Source organism: Capsicum annuum, unplaced genomic scaffold, assembly GCF_002878395.1.
Source record: "Capsicum annuum cultivar UCD-10X-F1 unplaced genomic scaffold, UCD10Xv1.1 ctg5096, whole genome shotgun sequence".
Classification (NCBI taxonomy): Eukaryota; Viridiplantae; Streptophyta; class Magnoliopsida; order Solanales; family Solanaceae; genus Capsicum; species Capsicum annuum.
The window spans coordinates 252,448-256,964 of NW_025858869.1; positions in this window are offsets into that span (position 1 = coordinate 252,448).

The window sequence follows — 4,517 nt, forward strand, 5'->3', positions numbered from 1 at the left end:
CTCCTTCATAGCCTACTAATATCACATCTCTAAACTTATATCTTTCTCTAAACCATGAGAATTATCATTACACCAACTTACCCAATATCAACAACCTATAGCCCATAACTTAGCTGGTAAGAACATCACATACTATATTACTAGACTCATTCAAACTTATCAACTCTAGGGTACTATCTAAGAACATACACTTTAAAAATTTATAAAAACTACAATCTCATATCACCTTGGACACACCTTTGAATCACACCCATACCATCATGCTTAATTTTAAATTAATAAACTTAAAATCCTACATACACTGCTTCAAGCCTACTGATTCACCTTCATATAACTAGCCCCATGGATACATAATCTGCTCAATTTAGATAACACTTTACTATGACTAAACTTTTGGGTTCATACTTATAACTCTAGATCATATGCTATCATAGGATTCTGAGAAGGGATTTGAGGGCACATCTGACTTTGGCCTAGTGCACAATCTTTCATGATCATGAATGAAATCTTTCAAACTTAGGAACTTAAAAGCACTGATAGGATACCTTTGATCCTGCATGCAATCCTATAACTTTCTGCAGGGACTGTCTGCGAAAACTCTATCTATAGGAATTTAAGCTTCACTATTTCTGTTACCTTAAAATAAGGTAGAGTTGACATGAATAGAGCATGATGAGAGTGTACATGATTTTCTTCAAGAACCTTTCTATAGCATAATATGAGACATAAAAAAAGGGAAATATTTTCTAAAATATCTTGTAGCCTCTTTTCCATAAGTATGATGCGCTCCATACCCATGCATAAGACTCTACTCTACGCGACTTTCAAAATCCCTAGGTCACTGTAAAACCTTAGGCTCTGGTACCAAGTTTTTTCATGAACCGAGGCTACCCTTAGTCACGACAATAGTGCTTACGATCACAAGTGACCACAAGCTAACCCATGAGCCGGTACCTGCGTTGAGCGTTGAGTAATATACTGATGATCGAAGACATGTGCGAAAAACAACTGATAATGCCATAAGATTTTAAATACTAAGACATACGATTTAATCATAAATATGAACGTCTGATGACATACTAAAAAAACTGATAAAACAATTGATAAACTAAATAACTGTTTGAATGTCTGAAAAACCTATAACTGAATAAAACAATTGATAAACCAACTAACTATTTGAATGTCTGAAAAACCTATAACTGATTCACCATGGAGTTGATGGGACAAGCCCCCAACTAACTTCGACTGAATGGAAATATTGAACTACTGAGATAAACTGAAATAAAGAAATTATGTCCTTAATAGATGAGGACTCACCAATTGATAAGATGAACTGTCTAAGTGGGGTCAGGAAACTGAGTGTCTGATCTATGGTATAAGACATTATAGAGCAAATAAAAGTATGCAGTTAGTACCTAGAATATACTGGTATATAAGATTGGGTTAGGCTGAAATACATGGGTTAACTGTACATGAAGTAATAACTGGCTGAATAGCATGAGATAACTGAGTGTGTATACATGAAAATTGAAATAATGAGGATACAAGGCCAAGGATATAATGATTTTTAAAATAATCTATAAAACTAAAATACTGAAATTTGATAAATGAATAACAGGAAGTCTGTATGATATGGTCAACCAAAATGGAACTGAATTCTGTTCTAAATACTAAATAGAAATTATGGGAGGTATCATCTAACCGAAATTCCCCAATATGACAAAATTTGGGTCCAACCTATAACCTAGTTAGAAGGGTGTTAGTACCATGACATGGGTACTAACAATGGCTATGAGTCACCCTCATCTGACAGGTGCTCTACTGAGATATGTGTTACCCTTAACTGGCAGATGAACACTTTATCAACCCTCAACAAGCAGGTTGATATCTCTAAACTATGCTGGCTACGTAGTTCTGGAACCAAGGGACTGCTACAAAAGGTCACACCCTTTACTGCAGGTGAGTCCCCATCCCTGGGTTCGCTTGGTGCTAAATCCTACTTCCAACTGAACTGACACTGAAATGGATTGTGTTTAACTAATTATGAATTTTGATAGTTCTTATTACAATAATAATAACTAAGAAATCAACTAAGGTCATGGTTTAACTGAAATCATTCTGAGGATACTGAAAGTATATAAACAGCTAAGTATCACGTGTTCATAACCCCCAGCACTAATAAAAATAATAATAAGGACATAAGGAGCTTTAAAAATCATAATAAAGGGTCATTGCTCAAAACCCAATATTTAGACATTTCATCAAATACATGAAATTCATAACGTTAAGCATGTTAATGGGTAAAGCATATGAAAATAACATAGTTACAATTCCAAAACCTTGAATTAGAGATTTAACATGAAAATATCATCATTCAAACATGTAAGGGCTATTTTCAACAAAAAACATTTGTAAATGTTATGTATAATCAAAATTCATAAAAGCTTCATGGAGATAACTCATTATAAACATATAAATTTATGATTTAAACTATAAAAATATGTTCTTGGAATCCATGGGTGAAAAAGGCCCATGGATGAACACCATACATACCTTACGATTGATTTCTAGAAGGATTCTCTGAATGGAAACTTAAATTCCTTGATTTCTTGTGAAAGGGGCCTGAATATTGTTCTTGGAAATGGAGGAGGGTTTTTGACTTGTTAACTAATTTCTTAGCGTAACAGAGACGAGTTAATGTGTTTAATACTTCATTGAAATGTTTTAAAGTTATTAGGGACGGTTTAGGGGTGTGAAATAACTTCAACACCCTTGATTTAAGTCAAAATTAAGCGTTTTTGGCACTAGGCTATTACCTAGGCGGCGCCTAGAAAATCGTCCAATCCAAGGTGGGAGATACTTTTCCAATATCCTAGCCCTTGGCTTGGTGATGCCTAGTTAATCGCTCACCTATTCTAGTAGCCTTAGGCGTCTCACACCTATTTGTATGGCCATAAATTTTTGCTCGGGTATCAGATTAAGGCAAAATTTGTATAGTTGGAATGCTAATTTGATTACCTACAACTGGTGGGTATTAAGCTGAAAAATTCCACATATATCAAAAGTTCTACACGTTCAAATTAGGCCCTTGTAGAATCGAATACCAAACATTGGTTGAATCAAATGCTCTTAGCTCAACTTTGTTCTAAGTGATTTTTATGAACATCTTTCACATCAAAAGTATTCACACACTTGGATAAAGATCATGACACGTGTATTAACATACAAATCATGGTATTAATGTTTACACATATAGGAACGATGGTTTGGTTTCTAGCTCAAAAATATGGGGTGTTACAGTATCCTCCACTCATACTAAAGAAAGAAAGTTGGACTCCATATTCTTTCCAACATACGACCCCTTTTTCCCAAATCGTACCATCACCATATGACAAGTACCTACCTAGTCGTACGCTAGGCAGAATGTCAAGGTTAGATAATGAATAACATACGGTTTGACACTATACTTCTCATATTATGTACATACGACTCGTATAGAGTCTTGTCGTACCTTGGACAGAAACAACCATAACCATATTGAGTAACATATGACTAAGACCCCTAAATCATACCCATATTATATGAGAAGTTATCATGAGTCATATGATGATTAGAAAGCTCAAACTCAGGAAATTCCTAAGGACCAGAACCTAGGGTATTTCAATTCTGACACGACCTGCCCTGGGCCTTGTCTTAATGGGAGTCCCAAGTCCACCCAGGACTTGAGACAACCCCCATTACTCAACCCAACCTCTATCCGCCTGCCCAAATTTGGTTGAATTCCAAGTATGTAACAAAATAGTGTAACAACTCACATAAAGACTCTAGGATAAAATCACAACCATGACTAACCCAACTGAGTCCAACCATCCCATACCAATAATCAAACCATACCAACCATATCAAAACAAGAGCCATAAACCTAGACATAACCAAGGATATTCCAAACATAATATAATTAATTCCAAAATGAAATAGAAAGGAAAAACTAACAATCTTATCCAATGATATCAGCCCTTCAGCTTATTCCAATGATAAGGCTGACACTAACATCGATCCCGCCTATTCCAACCCATAGAAGTACCACAAAGCCTCTAACCAAAAGAGTAATAAAATTTGGTTAGGACATGCCCCAACCATAGCCAAAACAATTATCCAAAATAGAACCAAAATGCCTAGAAATATCCATAACATGAAACAGATCCTTTTGAAAGGATGGAAGTTCTCCAGTTTAGTCCAACTACTATCCTCGAGTCAATCACTATATAGGAGGAGTAGAACGGCTGGTTCCTACTTAACATGGGTATATAGCCGCCAGTATATGGGGTTAGGGAGTTACCGCTAGCATGATCTAGAGAAATGGATAAAATAATGCCATTTATAAAACCAAGTAAAACCATCCATATGCACACAACCATACATAAATACATATATATAACCATGCCGGGAAAAGGTATTGGGTTTAGTATGCCTTTAAAACCTTTACCTAGGTTGTGTAGCTTTGCCATCCTATACCT